This window comes from Chrysemys picta, chromosome 13 (genome assembly GCF_011386835.1).
Source record: "Chrysemys picta bellii isolate R12L10 chromosome 13, ASM1138683v2, whole genome shotgun sequence".
Classification (NCBI taxonomy): Eukaryota; Metazoa; Chordata; order Testudines; family Emydidae; genus Chrysemys; species Chrysemys picta.
In genome coordinates this window covers 37,508,220-37,529,479 of record NC_088803.1, presented here as the reverse complement: position 1 = coordinate 37,529,479, position 21,260 = coordinate 37,508,220, and the positions used below count along the sequence as shown (strand labels likewise).

The window sequence follows — 21,260 nt, the reverse complement described above, 5'->3', positions numbered from 1 at the left end:
TCCAGAATAGAACAAACAACCTGGGGCTGCGAAAACACGATGCTCGACCCTGTGACCTAAATGAGCAGCTGAGCTAACTGAGACAGCAGACAAAACTGATACATACTTGCAGTAGAGTTTCTCACTTGTGTTTCTGGTAAAAATGCTGCAGGTGCCTAACACCTAATCCAGGCGTTAATCTTCATTGGTAATAGGTGCAGTAACATCCCACTTATCAAATGTAATCCAGTTATCGTGGACATCATTTAAAAAAATAGAATAACCCTCTCTAGATGCTCACCTTGCTCATCTGAATTTCTACTGGGTCCTTACTTGGGTAAACTCCCATTCAGGGCTGGCTCCAGGCACCAGCTTCTCAAGCAGGTGCTTGGGGCGGCCGCTCCGGAGAGGGGCGACACGTCCAGGTATTCGGCGGCAATTCGGTGGACGGTCCCTCACTCCGCCTGGGAGTGAACGACCTCCCGCCGAATTGCCACTGCAGATCGCGATCGCGGCTTTTTGTTTTGTTTTGGCTGCTTGGGGCGGCCAAAACCCTGGAGCCGGCCCTGCTCCCATTGAATCCAGTTTGTAAACTGAATTTAAACTGAGTTAGTACCTGAGATTCTTGGCTTGTAGAAACTTTTTTTTTTAATTTTGGTCCTTCTAAAGCTGGGCTTAAGAGGGACTGCTCTGTTATGTGCCATTGCTGTTAGTGTGGCTTTCTTCTTTACACCTCTCTACTGGCTGTACTGTTCTGCAACAGCAGATGTTTAGGTGAGCAGATTCCTGTCTGCAGTCAATCTTTATATCTGATTTGATCCTACAGTGCTTAGAATAAAATACTAATTATAGCCTTAGTACTTGCAATCTGTTATGTGCTAAAAATATGCTGTTTTACATTCTCTCATCCACAGGTGCTACTTAGTTTGGAAAATAAATGGTGGGATTTTTTTTTAAAGCCATAGTGTGAGTTATAGAAAAGGTTTGAAAGTGCTTAGTTGTGAGAAATAATGGCTATTACTGAATATCAAGCCTTTTCATTAACTATTTGTTATCGATAAACATGTTTTATATTCAAATAATGGTAAAAAGAGGTGTTTTGTAATGATTAGAGATTCTTAGAGTGATGAACAATAGACATGCTTATTAGATCAGTGGCAACCAAACATTTAAAAACTGTAACCTAGCAGCTGCCTAAGATGCTGCAGTTTTAAATCAAAGCCATACTGGAATGCAGAAGAGGAGCTAAATAAACTTGGTCTGTGAGTCTGGAACGGACATGGTCTTTTTTACATGGAAGCTCACGGAGCAAGCTGAATGAATCTCAGGTATTTGCAGAACTCTTCTGTAGTATACAGCACATGTAGGAGAATGATAAGGGGACTGAATGGAAGAGAAGAATGGAGAGGAAATACAAAGGTACATAACTAGAATACAAACAAATTCCTGCTGTCAGGGTATTGGGATAAGGGTATCACCTTGTGAATGGTAAGGGTGAGGGAACAGCAGGGCGAAGCTGAGTAGATCTGGCATCTCCACAAAACAAGAGGGGTCCCAATATCAGTTATGCTGTAAACTTGTTTCTTGACTTGTTAGAAGAGGAGAGCAGGTATGTTGGAAAGACACTGTGATGTACTCACTTTTGAGTCCACATCTGTAACAAATATGGCAGCACCCTGGCTTTACTGACAGTGGATCTACCCAACTGAGAAGCTGGGATTTTAAGTGTTGCAACCAGACTATTCCTGTTCCTGTTTCAGTTCTTACACCACCTGCATCATCGTATTAGTTGGGCACCTTCCAGTAGTGTGGGTAAGCAACGTAAATAACATCTGTTATGTGTAGTTCATTCTGCCTATCATCCTCTCCCCAGGTAGAGAATTGTTTGTGTAGTGTAGAGGTTTATTTTGGTAGGATTTTGTTTTGAGGTGGCTGTTTTAATGTACATGCAGCTTTATATTTTGTTAGAGAAGGCAAGGTGAAAAAAGTGTACCTTGCACTCTGAGAAGAAGGTGGTGATGTTTGTGATGGGTCCACTGAGAAGTGCTGTCTGAAGAAATATGGTGCAATGGATGGAGTCTGGGACAGGGAGTCAGGAACTCTTGGATCTGGTCGTCCATTGCCCTGCACCTTGTATAATTATTTACACCACTGCATAGCTAGTGTAAAATGCTGCTATTCTGATTTTATGCTGACTTTTCACTGGTATAAATAACTACTCAAGGTGCAGGGCAAGATCTTCTTCTACATCCTGACACTGACTTCATCTGTGTCTCAGATTTCCCATCTGTACAATGGGGATAATAGTAACTTGCCTTCATCCTACGGGTGTCTCATGGATTGATTGTTAAGGTTTGTAAAGTAATTTGAGAATGAACAGAAACTATGTAAATTATAATTTTGGAGACAAAGACTAAAGCACTCTGAGCACTCTGTCCATATTTAGGCACTTGAACAACAGGTTTGGATGGGGGAGCCTAACTTACTCAGGTTTTGATCATTTTGGCCCAAGGGTGGTTTCCCCCCCCTCTTTGTTATCAGTGATAATGATTAGTAAAACTAGGTTCTGTGAAATTTTAAGCTTTGCTGGGACAATGTTTCTTAAATGATTTTGCTGCTGTTGTCAGTGGAACTTGGCAGCCTCCATTTAGGTGCCAACGTGAAGCACTGGCATTTTAGTGGCATCCTACCAGGTAAGTTGGGGCAGCATTAGTGAAGGTGTGTCCTACAATATGTACCTGGTAGGTTACGCAACACTGGTGGTGAGGGAAAAGCAGAGTAATGATGATATCCTGATTCTTATTTGTCTTTTTAATATGCCATCCACCTTTCCCTTAGGCTCATTTGAGTACATTCTTGGTTCTGAATCTATTAACCAAATCTTCCCCTTAGCAAAGGACTTGGGTTTCAAGGTAATTCTCTTTCCTCCTTTCTGCTTTACTCGTATATGCTGATGTCATCTTGACTGGCTAAATTCCAAGCATTTGGGGAAATATAAAAGGGATCTATGCCTGACAGGAGGATTGGTTTTCTAGCTTCTAGTTTCCTAGGCTGCATTTCTTGCCTGTGCTGTCCCAGTTGGCTCGCTTTCTCTCCCCTTCTGAGAGTGCTCCTTTCTTTCCAAACTGGCCTTCCCATTGCATCTGCCTCTCCCAACAAGCTGCAAACCAGGACTGGAGCAAGGATCAGACAGTCAAGATGCATTAGTGTAGCTCAAGGAAGACCAATATACTCACCCAGTCGTTAGTTTGTGCGAAGTCTGTGGGAGAACTTTCATTGATCTCAAAAGTTCAGGATCAGACTCCTGGTTCCCATTATACTTTGTGGGTTTATTGCTAGTTCTTTTCCATTTGTATTGTCTGTGTATTTAATGAATTGTCAGGGGTGCCTAGAGTGAGAGAGGTGTCTCTTGTGGTCTTATAAACCTGAAGTCATATTTAAAACTCTTAAATAAATATTCAGCACACCTCAAGCAGGAAAATGGCCTCTATAAGCTGTCAACAAGCCACCCTCCCCTACTTCATCCAGCTTTCCCAAAATTATAGTTAACTTAATAACCCACTTGACCTTTACCCTCATGGTAAGACAGTTCCCATGTGTACAATTAAGCCAAAGTAGTTAAAGAGAAATATTTAATAGAGCTGTAGAAATCAAAGGTGTTGGACGGTACTTATAGCGTTTTGATGATGCATCACAGTTGATTTATGAAGCTATTAAAAGTCAGCACTTGCCATGTAAACACAATGTTGTCGAAGTTTGTGAAAATCACAGCCTTATTGAAATCAAGGTAGCAAGAGATATGAGGACTCTGCGTGCTTATGTCAAGTAACTTTGTATGTGTACGATATTGCAAGAGGATATTGTTTGAATATTTTGGTTTTCTAGGAAAGCACAAGAAGATGCAAGTTTCACAAGATATAAATTTTAATTGCATTTGAAGGATTTATAATGCTGTATGTAATTTGTCAATTATGTCTCAATCTTTAGAACAGAAACTGCTGCGAAGCTATTTGTCATTTATTTTTAGCGCTGTAGGTCAGCAAGAGGACTTCTAATACCCAGCTGTAGCAGAGATAGAGGTATTATGCTTTATTGTAGCTACCAACATCAATCTCCTATGCAGCTAATATTATGCCCCTAGGAATAGCCATCTTCGCTGTAATCCTCAGACTTTATGATTGCATGTGAGGATGAGAGCAAAATACTTCAATGCTTAAATTACACAAGGAAGCGTCTTATAAACACAGATGTAGAATGACCTGTGAGACTATTTTTAAATGCAATACATTTCAGGTTGTAAAAACTACTGAGCCTGGTTATTCTTATCTTACTTTATTATGCCACTAAACATAACCCAGCGTTTCATGAGCATTGCCTGAGACCAGTGTAAATGGAGCTTGTACGTTGCGCAATATATTTTAACAAAGGTGGTGTGGTGTGCTGGCAAATGCAAATATCAATGGGCTGCTCCAAGCTTACAGGTTATTAGGATATTCATGCAGAAAGTATCTGGAGAGTTGTCTAAAAATCTAACTTTAGTGACTACTACTAGGCATGTGCTATAAGTACTTTGCCATAGAATTTTAGTTCTTCCTCTCCATTTACATTGATCAAACACATCTCAAGTTCCGAACTCACTTTGGTTAAATGCCACTGAAATAACTGGATTAACTTTCTTTTCTGAGTTCATATTTGTCGTAACTTATGTAGGGACTAGATTTGTTACATGTATCTGGGCCCAGTATAATGCTTCCAGAGCACTGGGGGGAAATAATTAGGAAAATAAAAAAGAATTGAAATATGCCTCCCTGAAAGGATAAAGTGCTATTTAAGAAACAACAACTATGGCTGAACTTAGTTACACTATCCTTTTTCTGACATTGAAAGAAATTGAAATCATGTTTCTTTCTCTAAATGTATTGAGGTTCTCAGAGACAGACACAGTAAGTACTGAAGGTATAACAGCAACAACAGGCTAAGTCCTGTAAGCAAATGCCAATTGTGCCACTCCCTAGAACCATCCCAAAGGCAGAGAATGTCAAGACTCTCTATAGCAAAGGCTTGCCTCCCCTTGTGTCGGATTTATACCATAGAACTTGTCGACCAAACTGATTGCAAGGGAAAGTGCACCAGCTACCCCTCTGTTAACAAAACAAAACAAAAAAAGTCAAGATTTTTGAAGAAAGTAAGAGAGTGTTGAATTAAAGAAGAGAAGCAAGATGAGGTTTTGTAAACACATTTTATTCTTGTTTTAAAGTCAATGCCGGCCCTTGAGATTTTTTTTATCTTTAATGTTGATCACAAGGTAAAAAAAAAATGTACAGAAGTTGGCAACTTTCATTAGCTGCTGTTAGCAACAATGGCATTTCTAGAGTACTTGATAAAAGGTTCCTGACATTTAGGCATCAAAACATCCTCGAGACATTTGGTTGTCAGGCAAAATTTGTGTGTAGGTATGCAAATCTCAGTGAGTTGTCACCACTCCCTCTTAGCAGCAGCACAACAGACAAATCTGCATTATGTTTGTTTAATAAATGTTTTATAGTCTGTCTCTTAGGAGCTGCTAAAATGAAGATGCTAATTACAGACTAGCACTAACGGAGTTCAATGAGCGAGAACATGGTGATTCTTCCTTCTGTATCTTGAGCCCCAAACTGTAAATTGTCTTTTCTTCTTATGTCTGTTCTTTGTTCTTGGACTTGAATAGCCCCCATGATCCTTAGTAGATCAAGGCAGATACACTGGTGATTGATTGGTATAAGAACCTCAATCACACGTTTCCATCTGAAATGTCTTTTCTTAATTGCCTTCTTTGCAAGATGGACAGGGCTGGAGTAAGGCATGGACAGCATATGCCCATGGGTAGGCGCTCAGCTCCTGGAGTCAAGTGATTACATCATAATCTCAGCTTTCATTTAAAAAAAAAGTTTCTAGTTCGGGTGATTGTGAGAAAAACCTTGAAAAAGTGACTGGATGGAGTGTCACCACTGAGGTGATATCTGCCTGAGTCTGCAAGCAGCCTAGAACAGTAAGTCTGGGAAGTGTGAACTACTCCAAGAATCTCAGGGTTTGTCTACACTGCCGCTGGGGAGGGTGTGATTCCCAGCACAATTCCCAGACTTGTGTTAGCTCAGCTCGAGCTAGCACACTAGAAACAGCATCATGAGCAGCAGCTGTCTACCTTTGCTGGAAATTGCACTTCTCAGTTGCAGAGTAGACATACCCTCAGGAGTGTGTTAACTCCACGACCCACTGCTTTAGGTCAGGTTCCCTTTCAACCTAACCCCAGTACAGGACTCTGTGTGGCAGGACAGGAAGATATAGTGGGCCCTGCCACCTACGCACCCAAATAGATGTACGCTGGCTGCTGGAGTAAATTCTGGGGAGCTCCTTCCCTCTCCTCCCCGTTTGCCATCATTGTCTTTCCAGGGTGGAGGGAAGCCCCAACAGTCACTTCTGTTGTGGAGGAGAGCATCAGGCCTCTGTCCCTGCTTCTATGGGAAGAAAGGGTGGGGGGGCCCTTCCACCACCACTCCAAACAGCGTGCCTGGCTCTGAGTTGCCTTAATCTGGCTTTGTTCATGGATTTTTATCCTGTTCTGTTATGCCAGTTATTTAGACAGGTGAATATTGTATGGAACATAAGGACCTGTATTCTTATCAATGAGTGCTGAACAAAAAGACCTTTTCTATGCTAGGATTTGAAGGGGTGATGTTGGCATGTTGACACAAGACAGTTTCTTTAATATATGCTAATTTGGTTGAGTTAGACTAACATATTCATGGGACTCATAGATTTTAAGGCCAGAAGGGACCATCGTGATCCTCTAGTCTGACCTACTGCACATTTCAGACCACAGAACCTCACCCATCCACTCCTGTAATAGACCTCTGGATGAGTTACTGAGGTTCTCAAATCATGATTTAAAGATTTCAGGTTACAGAGAATCCACCGTTCACACAGGTTTAAACCTGCAAATGACCTGTGCCCCATGTTGCAGAGAAAAGCAAAAAGCCCCCAGGTTCTCTGCCAATCTGACCCAGGGGAAAATTCCTTCCTGACCCCAAATATGGCAGTCAGTTGGACCCAAAGCATTTCGGCAAGACCCAACAGCCAGACACCTGGGAAAGAATTCTCTGTAGTAACTCAGAGCCCTTCCCATCTAGTGTTCCATCACCAGCCGTTGGGGATATTGGCTACTAGCAGTCGCAGATTGGCTACTTGCCATTGTGGGCAGCCTCCTCATACTCCATAAATTTACCAAGCTCAGTCTTGAAGACAGTTAGGCTTTTTGCCCCACTGCTCCTCTTGGAAAACTGTTCCAAACTTCACTCTAATTGTTAGAAATCTTCATCTAATTTCAAGCCTAAACTTGATGGCCAGTTTATATCCATTTGTTCTTGTGTCAACATTGGCGCTTAACGTAAATAATTCCTCTCCCTCCCTGGTACTTTTCCCTCTGATGTATTTATAGAGAGCAATCATATCTCCCCTCAGTCTTTGTTTGGTTAGGCTAAACAAGCCAAGCTCTGTGAGTCTCCTCTCATAAGGTAGGTTTTCCATTCCTCTGATCATCCTCGTAGCCCTTTTCTGCACCTGTTCCAGGTTGAATTAATCTTTCTTAAACACGGGAGACCAGAATCGCACACCATATTCCATTGTAACACCATGTCCTTAAATCCTAGTCTAGACAAAGCCAAAGATTTTTCAGGTTTAAATTAGGTCTGTCGATTAATCACAGTTAACTCATGCTATTAGCTCAAAAAAATTAATCGCGATTAATTGCAGTTTTAATCATGCTGTTAAATAATGGACTACCCATTGAAAATTAAAAATGTTTTGGATGTTTTTCTACATTTTTCAAATATATTGATTTCAGTTACAACACAGAATACAAATGTACAGTGCTCACTTTATATTTTTGCTTACAAATATTTGCACTGTAAAAATGATAAAACAAAAGAAATACTATTTTTCAGTTCACCTCATACAAGTACTGTAGTGCAATCTTTGTCCTGAAAGTGCAATTTACAAATGTAGATTATTTGTTTGCTATAGAACTACACTCAAAAACAAAACAATGTAAAACTTTAGAGCCTACAAGTCCACTCAGTCCTACTTCTTGTTCAGCAGTTGCTAAGACAAACAAGTTTGTTTACATTTAAGGGAGATGATGCTGCCCACTTCTTATTTACAATGTCACTAGAAACTGAGAACAGGCATTCGCATGGCACTTTTGCAGCCGGCATTGCAAGATATTTACGTGCCAGATATGCTAAGGATTCATATGTCCCGTCATTCTTCAACCACCATTCCAGAGGACAAGCTTCCATGCTGATGACACGCATTTAAAAAAAAAAAAGTTAAATTTGTGACTGAATTCCTTGGGAGAGAATTGTATGTCTCCTGCTCTGTTTTACCCACATTCTGCCATGTATTTCATGTTCTAGCAGTCTCAGATGATGAACCCAGCACATGTTCGTTTTAAGAACACTTTCGCTACAGATTTGACAAAACGCAAAGAAGGTACCAATGTGAGATTTCTAAAAATAGCTACAGCACTCGACCCAAGGTTTAAGAATCTGCAGAGCTGTCCTTAGGATTTATGGGGTCCTATGCAGATTTTTAAACTGGTGCCCCTATGCCCGACAGCAGCCTGAGCTTGCAGCCCGGCGGGAGAGGGAGGGACGAGGCAGGAGACGGAGAATCACAGTTCCCCGCAGAGACCCCCGTACCCTCTCCCTCATGCAGAATGGACATGCAGAAGGTACCTAATTAAAAGCACTAAACTTGGGAATAAAAAATGACAATCACAGGTTTTTTGATATGCCCTGATGTTTCTCAGATATTTATTTGCAAAAACTTTGTAGTAAGGGTGAATAAGCTGCCTTGCTGAATACAACATTAAGTATTATTGAATACATGATGCAGCTCTGCTCTGTTTTACATTTTCTTAATCAGTATTTCTAAGCTGATTTTATATTTTAAATGTACTCTTAAACCTTCATAAAGTATTCATTCCAGATTACTACATATTTAACTCACTGAAACAAAGACATTATTTTAAATTAATCAGTCCCAGAAGTTTAGAATGTTCATAATAATGTTCATTGCTTTTAGAAAAAGGGAACACTAATTTACTTTGTGTGATCTTCATAACAATAGATATGTTTATGAAATTTCACCAACTTTAAAAAATGTTTCCAAAGATTTTAGGCATTACACAGGATTTTATATCTTACTAAGGTACTGATTTTGCTGGAGGGTTCTCTTAAAACAAGTTAATCAGATAGTAAGAAGTAAAGAAAGGGAAACTTTGTCCAGCTATCTGGAAGGAAAGGGGTGTTGTCACTTTAAGGGATCTCTTCAATGCGGGGGCGGGTTAAGGGAGAAAGGGATGGACACAGGGTCGGCACTTCCACTAGACGACCCTAGGCAGTCGCCTAGGGCGGCAGGATTTGGGGGGCGGCATTTTGCCACCCTCGGCGGAAATTCGGCGGCGGTGGGTCCTTCCACTCCAGGTCTTTGGCGGAAATTCGGCGGCGGGTCCTTCACTCACTCTGGAACCCGCCACCGAAATGCCCCAAAGACGCGGAGCGGAAAGACCCCCCGCCGCCGAATGCTCAGAGGAGGAGACCCTGCTGCCTAGGGCGGCAAAAACCCTGGCGCCGCTCCTGGATGGACAGAAAGGACAGAAAGACTTTGGAAGCAAGTTTTTTTTTTTTACAATAGTAATTAAAATGTGTATTTTAGATAAGGGTGGACTTTTGAAGGATTTATTTTTAAAAAAACTTTGCCTGAAGATCCAAACATTTAAGGCTAAAGATGATTGTGCATCTAAAAATCTATGCAAGGATTTTTTTAGAGATGTGAGTTTATAATTGTCACCACCCCACTAATGAAATATTTTTAAAGCAAATTTTAAACTAAGGTCCTGTAGACCGACATGTTCTGAGTAAATATGACAATAATGCCCAACTGTTTTTGTCAGTAAATTCAAAAATTGACAGTGTATATACCTGGGGGTTGGCAAATGCCTGTTAAATGGTTTCATTACCCCTTGAATGGCTTTTTAACAGTTTCAGTGTTGTGCTAATAGGTCTGGCAGGCTGGAGGCTTTTTCACTTTTAACTACTAGATCCCCTTCTCAGGAAGACTCTGAGCCTGCAGGAAGGGTCAGAACAGGGATAGGAAAGCCGGACGGGTGGACACTAAGACCCAGTGGTGCCCCAAATTGAGAACCTGAACTGTCTTCTAAAATCTAAGAGCGAGGAGGTATGGAGAATGCTTTCAGAAGTCTTAAAAGAGCAACGCTCTGATGCAGAAACTACAGAACCTGAATCGCCAAAAAAGAAAGTCAGCCTTCTGCTGGTGGCATCTGACTCAGACGATGAAAATGAACATGTCAGTCTGCACCAGGGCCGGCTTTAGGCCGATTCAGCCGATTCGGCTGAATTGGGCCCCGTGCCAAGAGGGCCCCGCGCTGCAGCTCTCCACCCCGCCCCCAGCTCACTTCCCCCTCCTCCCCTCCCCTGAACGCTCCGCCCCCTCCCCTGCTTCCCGCGAATAGAGATTCGCGGGAAGTCTGAAAAGAAGCAGGGGCGGGCTGGCAGCACAAGGTAAGCTGGGGTGGTGGGGGCGCGAGAAGGGCTCCGGGGAGGCGCCGCCCGTTCCCGCCGAGCACGCAGGCCCCAGCTTTCATGATAGAGATTGCACTACAATACTTGTAATGGGGGAATTGAAAAATACTGTTTTTGTTTTTTACAGTGCAAATATTTGTAATCAAATAAATATAAAGTGAGCAGCCTACACATTATATTCGGTATTGTAATTGAAATCAACATATTTGAAAATGTAGAAAACATCCAAAATATTTCAATAAATGGTATATTATTATTGCTTACCAGTGTGATTAATCATGATTCACTTTAATTGCTTGACAGCCTAGTTTAAATTGACCACAAATTTCAGTGATCCCAAATTTGAACTGCATTGCAATCTGATAATATAATGTCCTGATGTAAATGTCATCCTCTTGCAATGTCAGTTGATCACCCTGGTTAGAGTTTGGATTGCAAGAGAAGGCCAGCTGCATGGGGAAGTGCCTGGCCATCTGCTCCTTATGCTCTTGAATGTCAGTCCAGAGCAGCAACTGAGTCTTCAGAACCCGAATTCAAGACATTTGGGTTCACTTGGCAAATCTGATCAGGGCCTGTTCCAAAAGACTGATATTTCTTTTTTGTGAGGCATTCTCTCTCTCTTTACTCTGATACTTTAATTTTGTCTATAAATAAGAGATGGGCTCAAACCCTGGGTCTGAACTATGGGACTGAATCAAAACTTCCAATTCCTTTGACTACAGAAGCAGGAGCTGCAGATCTGAACAATTCTGATCTTGGGGTGTTGAATCCCAAATCAAAACTTTGTTTTGGTTCAAGGTGTTTTGGAATTGGCCTGTTTTAGAAAAAGTTTTGAGCTGCAAACTCTGCCCCAAACCTAGCTGGAGTTCAGATCCAAGGTTTTGTTTCAGATCCATTTTTGTTATATATGGAAGGAAAGGGAAGAAGGGAGAGATTTTTCAAAGGGACAAAGGGGAGTTAGCTAGGGGTGTTGAGGCACCCCTTTGTGCTTTTTGAAAATCTTCTCCACAATAAATACAATTAATGTGTGTCATTAATCTCTGGTTTGATGTTGTTTCTTGTACTGACTGACATCTAGGTCTTTATTTTCAAAACCCCTTTTAGGGGAACAGTTTGTATCCACAGTTGAATTGTGGGTGCAGATCTAGGTACGCATGCCACTAACTGCATAACTAAAGATGCATACTCAAGGCAAGTACCTAGAGGCACATGGGCTGAAACTTGTGCCCATGATTCATTTTGCATCTGCAAAATTAGGCACAAGTTGCTCCTGTAAGAAGGGAAGCTGATACTCAGCTGTCTGAAAATATACCCCATGAAGAGCATGAGATAAGTGTAAAATGACACCAAACGCTTTTACATCCATTTCAAATGATAACATAATGGGGTGTCAGTCATTCTTTGTGAGGTTTTTAAAACACTGTAATGCTGAAAACAAGTGCACTGTATAGGTGTATAAAATTTGAAAAGAAGATAATAGATCCACTCTTGCATTTAATATGTATGCAATAAAAATGGATTTTATGGCATGCTTTTACTGTATTGTGGCAAACTATTAATAGCTACAAAAATGTAATTCTTTACTTTCCTCAGTTGGCATTTGAAGTATCAGTAACTTCCTTTCAGCAGATTACATACTACTTTAAAATTTAAACATCTACTAACCTATACAGCATTTAAAAACAAACATTCTGGACCGGTAGTACCTGATATAATTCATTGTGCTTCTGACTCAGTCAACTAGAGATTGGGATATTATTTGCATATCTTTCTCTCCTTCTCTGTCTAGCATGTAGAAATGAGACCTGTAATGTTATGTCCAACATTGTTTTTAAAAAAAATTAAAATTGCTTTAAGCATTTTATAGGTTTTTAAATCATAAAACTGGACTCCGTCTTGAATACATTCTCATTTATAGAGAGAAAGCAGGAATTATGGTATTTTAGTGAAATGCATACTTTCACTGTTGGTTGAAACGCTTTATTTTTGGTAAGTCATACTAGGGTAATGGAGTTACTCTGGATTTACCCTAGTGTAAGTGGAAACAAAATTTGGCCCATCATCTTTCTTTTGTGCACCCTAGGTATGCAAGCCAAAAATCTGGAAATTTCAGGTTGAATTACACATTGCCACATAGCAGGAGCTGTTTATGTAAAATGTTCCACATAGGCTCACCAAAGAGGCTCACCCTCTGTCTATTCAGCTGAAAACTGTCATTTTTGAAATTTGTCTTGACCTGTTTCTGTGCAAAGAGATCAACCAAATGAGCCTCCATTTTCCAGCTCATGACTGTACTTTATACTGTACCATAAACACACACACAATACTTTACAAAACAACCTTTAATCAACACTCAAATAGCAACAGTAACAACATAACAATTCTAAACTTAATTTATGTAACCTTTAGATAATTACACTGTAAGCTGCTCAATAATGTGTTCGCTTTGGTTATTGCTTAGAAAACCTACAGGCCAAATCTTCAAAAATGGATTCTCAATTTGCACCCATGATTTGTGCCTACAGATCAGGCTGAAGGAGGAGGCATGTCTGGCCCAGCCATGTCTCTTAGCAGTGAGAAAATCTCCCTCATCCCTAAATTATAGGAAAATAGTTAATCCCCAACAACAATTTGAGGATTAGCCAGTTTCCACAGGTCATTATTGTAATCAAGCTGGAAAGTGACAAAGGTGAAAGAAGGAGTCAAGCTAGCTGAAGTGAAAGATATAAGGATGTGTAGGGCCAGATTTGAAAAAAACTCAGCTATTATTTAGGCACCTAAACAGAAGTGGGAAGATTTTCAAAACTGTTCCCAGTGGGTGGTGAGCACTTCTGAACATCTGTCCACTTCATTTTGGTGTCTAAATGGGACCTGAGTGTATTTGAAAAGTCTGGCTCAGAACTGAACAGATTTCACAGGGATGCAAAAGACTTTCAGTGATAGAAATGTGGGCTCTGATCCTGCTCCCATTGACTTCAATCGTGCAAGATCAGACTCGTGGTTCTCAAGTAATAACTGGAATCTGAAATAAGACCTATTCCAAGCCAGGAAGGGCAGCTGTAGTATAGAATAAAATTTAGAAATCAGCAAAATCATGTTTAAAAGGACTAATCAATCTCATTTTTTTTTGCCAAATACAGTTGCAGTCATTGATGTTCCTTCTAATGATGATGAGTTAAATTTTTTAAATAGGCAAATAAGGAGACAGCTCATAAATCTAGAGAAATGACTTAGAACTGAGTATCACTTTATCAAATGAAAAGAGAAATTAGAACTACAAATAACTCAGTGACAGTGTAGAATAACAAAAGGGCCCAGTTGGAGTCTATAATGTTCCACACATTAAGAAAACCCAGTTAGATATAAATCACCCAAATGGGTAATTATGCAATAAAAATAATAAAAGGTTGGAAATAAGATAATTAATTACATGGAGGATCAGGATGTTAGTCAGGACAGGGTACAGGAATCTGTATGACTGACTACTGTCAAATATGAAAAAAAAAAAATCTAACAGGATAGTTGATAATGCTGTACCCTGATCAGAGAAGGTGCCTGAAGACTTATTTTTAGTGCTTTAGACAGTTTTAGAACCAAACTGAAATTGCTTGTGAAGGATTAAAAAAAAAAACCTCATTCACATGATCATTTCAAGCTGCTTTTGTGCCCTCCTCCCCCCCCCCCTTTTTTATAACAGAAAAGGGGTACGGGGAGAGATCAGGTTTACAATTAAAATGTCAGAGATCACCAAAGGAATGAATACTTTATTAAATAATAATGTAATCATAGCATGTCATTTTTATTAAAAAAGCAAACAACCTTAGTGATCACCTCCCAGTATAAGGGAGTAAAGGTGTGATTACACTAGCTAATGGTTTCCGAGAAGTTGGAAATGAGTGCAGAACTCAGCCTAATGTCTTAGATTTTTTAAAAGACGATACATAGGTGCTCCAAAAAAATGCCCCAGAGCAGAATCAAAAGGATTACTCATTTGTAAGGCCAAAAATACCAAATATAGTTTGTGGGCCAGGTTTTTGAAAATGTTAGGTGTGCAATTGTTTAGCTACCTTTGCTGAATAATTACACATTACCATGTACCAAGAGCTGTGTAATTGCCATGATTGTGTGCGCAATCTTATGGTAACTGCGCAAGAAAATAGCTTGACCAGATTTGTGCACACTAGTGTTTGTGCACATACTTCCCTAGAGTTTTTTAGTTTGGTGCTTAAAGTCCAACTGAAAGTTGTAAACCTTCAAATAGGCCAGAATATCCATCTATGTTGCTGTAGAAAGAAGGTATGAGGTATCCTTTAATGTTTTGGGAAGCAGGAAAAGGAGAAGGGACAGTTAACTTGAGGGTAGGATATATGAGTAAATAAGACATAGCTTTCCTCATTTTAACAGAAAGAAGGCTCCAATTATATACTGTTTTGGTGTGTGATGATTGTGTCCCCCTCCCTCCCTCCCTCAGTGGGAAGGGTTTTTGGTCAAAACAGCAGGGATGAGACAATGCCTAGAAGAGAGGGTGATGTGAGAACTCATGCTTGGCAAGACAGGAGCTGGGCCCCTCCTTCTTGGACACTCTGCGCCCCCCCCCCTTTGGCCCATCTAGGGGGATTGGTTGGACTGATTGGCTCTCTTGCTTTCCCTTCCTCCATCTATTTACATTCTTCCCTAGGCTTTTGGGCCTCTAGCCCATTTAGCTGCCAAGCCTCCATCCTCTTAGTTGTAGTATAGAAGATGTGTTTTTCAAGATGCTGCAGGTCTGACTGATGACCTGTTTTGGGATCAGGAAGAAATTTTTCCCATTGGGCCAAACTGGCTGTGGTCGGATGGGTTCCCTTGCAGCATCATGGAGACATAGTTGGGTTAAATAGAATAGGACTTGAAAGTTTAATATGAGGAACGGTAAGACTGCTTAGCTTGTCACAACTTGTGGCTGATGTCTAGTGCAGATAAAGGCTAAAATGGTCAGTTTCCAGAAGTGTGTCAATAAGAAGGGGAGACCTGAAGTCTTTGCGGACTGAAGTCTCTCCTTGGTTCATTCTATCACCCCACCACCACTATCTCCCGCGGCAGGAGGGTGAGAGGATTCAGAAGTGAGCAGAGTTGTAGGTTTAGTCTGAACAGGCTCTACTCTGAGTTAATAGTTGTATGGTGGGAGCTCTGTAACCCTGCACTGGACCCAGTTAAATGTCTAGTATGTGAGAGTGGACGGTGGGCACATAGTGCCTCTCCTCAATGTTAATTAATAAAGCTGTGGCCTGCTGCTTAAATCCATCCCGGGTTCTGTCATTCATTCAACTGTGTGTCCTGATCAATTCAAATCAGTTTGACACTTGGTATCAGAGGAGTGCAGAGCAGTGTGGCACTAAGAATTATTTATTATAATTTTATGTAATATGCATGTTATTTAAATAAAGGTGCCATTATGGGCCTCTCTACTGCACTCACTCTAACTAGAACATCCCTCTCTTAAATTCTCCTACATCTTGCAGTCATATGCCACCGAGTGACGAAGCAAAAAATTGCAACTAAACATTGCCCATGTTAAATGACACATCCTGTTAAACACTCTTGGTCCACTGTACCATATTTGCAGCATCAAAATGTCAAAATAATAGGTAGAATTTGCACCCCACTGAATTGTGTTTAAAAATAGTTAGATTCAGCATTTACAAGAAAATCTGCCTGGTTCTTTATCAAATCATCACACATGTTAGGTAGCCTGAAAATAGCTCGTAGGACAATTTGCAAAGGAAAAGCAAAACAGTACATACCCATAGAGATCACGTTTTTGCCAATGAAATACCCCCTTTTTTCCTTTTATGAAGCTATTGGACCACCAACAGCTCATTGACTCTACATTCTCTATATAAATGTACAGATGCGCTGCTGAGCCATATTGATCAGTTTCATAATCAATTTATATATATATAATATATATATATATATACACACACACACTTACTTTTTGTATTTAATCATAGTAATAATGTTTTACATTTTTTTACTGGATTTCTAGAGAAGATTTATCACTGATTTGGTAAGCAACTAGATGAATTGTCATTTTTCAATGTTCTTTGTGATTATAGCTTTTGGTGTGATTATGGGCTTCCCCAACATCTTCACTGTATGATTATGATTAATCATCAACATTCCTTGGAGTAACCTATGTATTGTTCTGGGTTAACAACATTTATATTTGCTTAATTATGGCTTTTACCTTGCAAACTAAAAGTATATGAATGGAAATGTTTTAGGTATCAATATCTAAACTGTACCATATAATTTGCAAATAAGTAAAAATGTTAGACTATATATAATCTGTATGTATGTAGCAAATAGGAATCCATTATGTCAGTGCTGGATCGGTAGAGCAATGTAAAAAAAATTTTCTTGTTGGCTGTTTGGGTTTTCCATTTTCATAATACCTCAAGACATATAAACAGTTTTTTTCCCTAATATGGTTGCATTTTTACAGACAGCACAACCTCAGTCTAAATGATAATACTGGAGCAATTGACCACAAAATTATATTTAGTGGGATGATCACAGTCTAAAGTCCACAGTCTAAAGCATATGCAATATGTGGGATCAAGGAGCTGAGCAATTAAATCTCAGCTCATTTTATTTTTTTCCTTGTAAAAGCATTCTGACTTGCCAAGCTTCTGATTTATATTAAAGCAATGCTTATACTTGCAGACCATGTATACATTGTATTCATTTAAAAAAAAGTGAAACTCTATACAGGACCTGATTCTGATCTCACTGATTCTAGTGTAAATCAAGAATAATTTCATTGAAGTCAATGAAACTACATTGGTATAAAAACAGGTGTGAGATCAGAATCAGGCCCTATTGTTAGTTTCTTAGTTCAAGAAACAGAGGGGAGCCTGTACAGGTGCACAGAAGGGTGACCAAAATAGCTAATTAATTGTTCATAGGGTTTATGTATGATGAGTGGGCAAAGAGAGGGTAGATCGCCCAAGACAGAGAAAGATTAGAAGGGAATTGACTGAGGTTTTTAAAATGTGGATGTCAACCCTTACATTCTGTCTTCTTACATAATGTGAGAAGGCAACATTCAGTGCATTTAAAGAGTAACAAATTTGTGAACAATGAAAAGTAAATGCTTTGCACAAGGGATTCCTCCTCCTCACTTGCTGCCCATCCTTTGTTTTTATGACTTCAGTTTTTTGGTTCTCCTCTTACTTCCCTGCTGATGTTTCTCCGTCTCCTTGGGTGCCTGGCACTGTCTCCCAGGGTGCTTGGCCTGCTTGCATGGTTCCAACTGTTGTCTCTATGCTGATGCCCGAGAGAGGGCATTTCTATCTCAGGTTCTTATGTTAGTATCTGAGCACCTCTCAATATTGAATGTATTTACCCTCACTTGTGAAATAAGGTGTCGCAGAGAAAATTAGGGACAGATTGCTAAAAGTGTTTGGGTTCCTAAAAATGCAGTTGGGAACCTAGTAGGATATGTAAAAGCTCATATTGATTTCAGTAGGAGATAGACACCTAGGTACGTCTGAAAACCCCACCAGACATTTATCTGCATCTTTAGATGTCTAAATATCTTTTGAAAAACTGGCCCTAAGTGACTTGCCCAAGGTCACAAAGTGAACTAACCACTGGATTGTCCTTCTTCTCCCACAGGAGAGGCTTTTTCACCACCAGCACCACCCTTGTCCAATGTTGCATCTCCACAGAGATGTCCCTCTATCTTATTAAATATGGAGACAAGAAAGCCTTCTCATTCTAACCTTCTCCATTCTCCCCTCCTTCTTCACTGTCGAAAACCGCACCACCTGACCCATCACCCAAACAAGTGTATCCCATTTGAGACTTTTCTCTCTTCCTCATATCAAGGATCATGCTAAAACGCTTACCTGTTCTTTCATGATAACATATCTAAATTTTAGATTTTCCTTTCTCCTTTTCCACAACAGCCCCTCTGGCATATCTCTTGTGGACTGTTGTAACCTCCCACTTTCTGGCTTATTCACATCTCATCATGCAGCCTTCCACTTCAAATGTACTACTGCTGCTGAAAATGGCCATGTCACTCCCCTCTTTGAATTCTTTTCCTGGCTCCTTCTCACATTCAGGTCTCTCATCCTAATCATCAAGTCCTTGCATAACACTGCCACTACCTATATTTCTAATTTCAGTTCATTTCTTTCGTCACCTCCTGTTGCCTATACACTACTCTTGTGCCTCCAATGCTATGGCTATAGTTTATAATGGACTAAATAATTTTTAGGTAATTAGTAACTTGCAGCTAGTCAAGCTACAGTAAAATGATGATAGGCAGTCTAATTAGAGACACAAGTTAGGTGGGGTAATATCTTTTATTAGACCAACTTCTGTTCGTTGGAGAGACAAGCTTTCAGGTTACATAGAGCTCGAAAGCTTGTCTCTCTCACCAACAGAAGTTGGTCCAATAAAAAGATATTATATACACACCTTGTCTCTCTGATATCCGGGACCAGCATAGCTACACAACGCTTGGGAACAGCAAGTGGTGTAATGGCATACTACAAGATGTTAGTCAAATATTTTTATTCTGTCCAGTGTTACACAATCATAGAATCATCATAGAATATCAGGGTTGGAAGGGACCTCAGGAGGTCATCTAGTCCAACCCCCTGCTCAAAGCAGGACCAATTCCCAACTAAATCATCCTATTCCAGTGCTTCACCACCCTCCTAGTGAAACAGTTTTTCCTAATATCCAACCTAAACCTCCCCCACTGCAACTTGAGACCATTACTCCTTGTTCTGTCGTCTGCCACCATTGACAACAGCTGAGCTTCATCCTCTTTGGAACCCTCTTTCAGGTAGTTGAAAGCAGCTATCAAATCCCCCCTCATTCTTCTCTTCTGCAGACGAAACAATCCCAGTTCCCTCAGCCTCTCCTCATAAGTCATGTGCTCCAGCCCCCAATCATTTTTGTTGCCCTCTGCTGGACTCTTTCCAATTTTTCCACATCCTTCTTGTAGTGTGGAGCCCAAAACTGGACACAGTGCTGCAGATGAGGCCTCACCAATGTCAAATAGAGGGGAATGATCATGTCCCTCGATCTGCCGGCAATGCCCCTACTTATACAGCTCAAAATGCCGTTAGTCTTCTTGGCAACAAGGGCACACTGTTGACTCATATCCAGCTTCTCACCCACTGTAACCCCTAGGTCCTTTTCTGCAGAACTGCTGCCTAGCCATTTGGTCCCTAGTTTGTAACAGTGCATGGGATTCTTCCATCCTAAGTGCAGGACTCTGCACTTGTCCTTGTTGAACCTCATCAGATTTCTTTTGGCCCAATCCTCGAATTTGTCTAGGTCCCTCTGTATCCGATCCCTACCCTCCAGCATATCTACCACTCCTCCCAGTTTAGTGTCATCTTCAAACTTGTTGAGGGTACAGTCCACACCATCCTCCAGATCATTAATGAAGATATTGAACAAAACCGGCCCCAGGACCGACCCTTGGGGTACTCCACTTGAAACCAGCTGCCAACTAGACATGGAGCCATTGATCACTACCCGTTGAGCCCAACAATCTAGCCACCTTTCTATCCACCTTATAGTCCATTCACCCAGCCCATACTTCTTTAACTTGCCGGCAAGAATACTGTGGGAGACCGTATAAAAAGCTTCGCTAAAGTCAAGGAATAACACGTCCACTGCTTTCCCCTCATCCACAGAGCCAGTTATCTTGTCATAGAAGGCAATTAGGTTAGTCAGGCATGACTTGCTCTTGGTGAATCCATGCTGACTGTTTCTGATCACTTTCCTCTCGTCTAAGTGCTTCAGAATTGATTCCTTGAGGACCTGCTCCATGATTTTTCCAGGGACTGAAGTGAGGCTGACTGGCCTGTAGTTCCCCGGATGATCCTTCCCACCTTTTCTAAAGATGGGCACTACATTAGCCTTTTTCCAGTCATCCGGGACCTCCCCTGATCGCCATGAGTTTTCAAAGATAATGGCCAATGGGTCTGCAATCACATCCGCCAACTCCTTTAGCACCCTCGGATGCAGTGCATCCGGCCCCATGGACTTGTGCTCCTCCAGCTTTTCTAAATAGTCCTGAACCACTTCTTTCTCCACAAAGGGCTAGTCACCTCCTTCCCATTCTGTGCTGCCCAGTGCAGTAGTCTGGGAGCTGACCATGTTCATGAAGACAGGGTCAAAAAAAGCATTGAGTACATTCGCTTTTTCCACATCCTCTGTCACTAGGTTGCCTCCCTCATTCAGTAAGAGGCTCACACTTTGCTTGACTTGCTTCTTGTTGCTAACATACCTGAAGAAACCCTTCTTGTTACTCTTAACATCTCTTGCTAGCTGCAACTCCAAGTGTGATTTGGACTTCCTGATTTCACTCTTGCATGCCTGAGCAATATTTTTATACTCCTCCCTGGTCATTTGTCCAATCTTCCACTTCTTGTAAGCTTCTTTTTTTGTGTTTAAGATCAGCAAGGATTTCACTGTTAAGCCAAGCTGGTCGCCTGCCATATTTACTATTTTTTTCTACACATCGGGATGGTTTGTTTGAGATTAGGTGCATTATAGGAGCAGGAGTAGGAGATGTTGCTCTTATATTTTTTGAACCATCAATTATTGGCTACTTTTGGAGGTAATATA

At 40.7% G+C, this 21,260-nt stretch overlaps 1 protein-coding gene across 8 annotated transcripts in view; it reads left to right on the top strand.

Annotated features, from left to right (window-relative positions):
• Positions 1-21,260, top strand: part of SULF2 (sulfatase 2) — a 260,049-nt gene that overhangs the window by 132,862 nt on the left and 105,927 nt on the right. For 2 of the 8 annotated variants that reach the window (XM_065566658.1, XM_065566657.1), the window contains one exon: positions 3,967-4,058. The exons of the other annotated variants lie outside the window; for them this stretch is intronic. The gene's annotated coding sequence lies outside the window, so the exon portion shown is untranslated. The remainder of the gene's footprint in view (positions 1-3,966; positions 4,059-21,260) is intronic. 8 annotated transcript variants of the gene reach the window in all.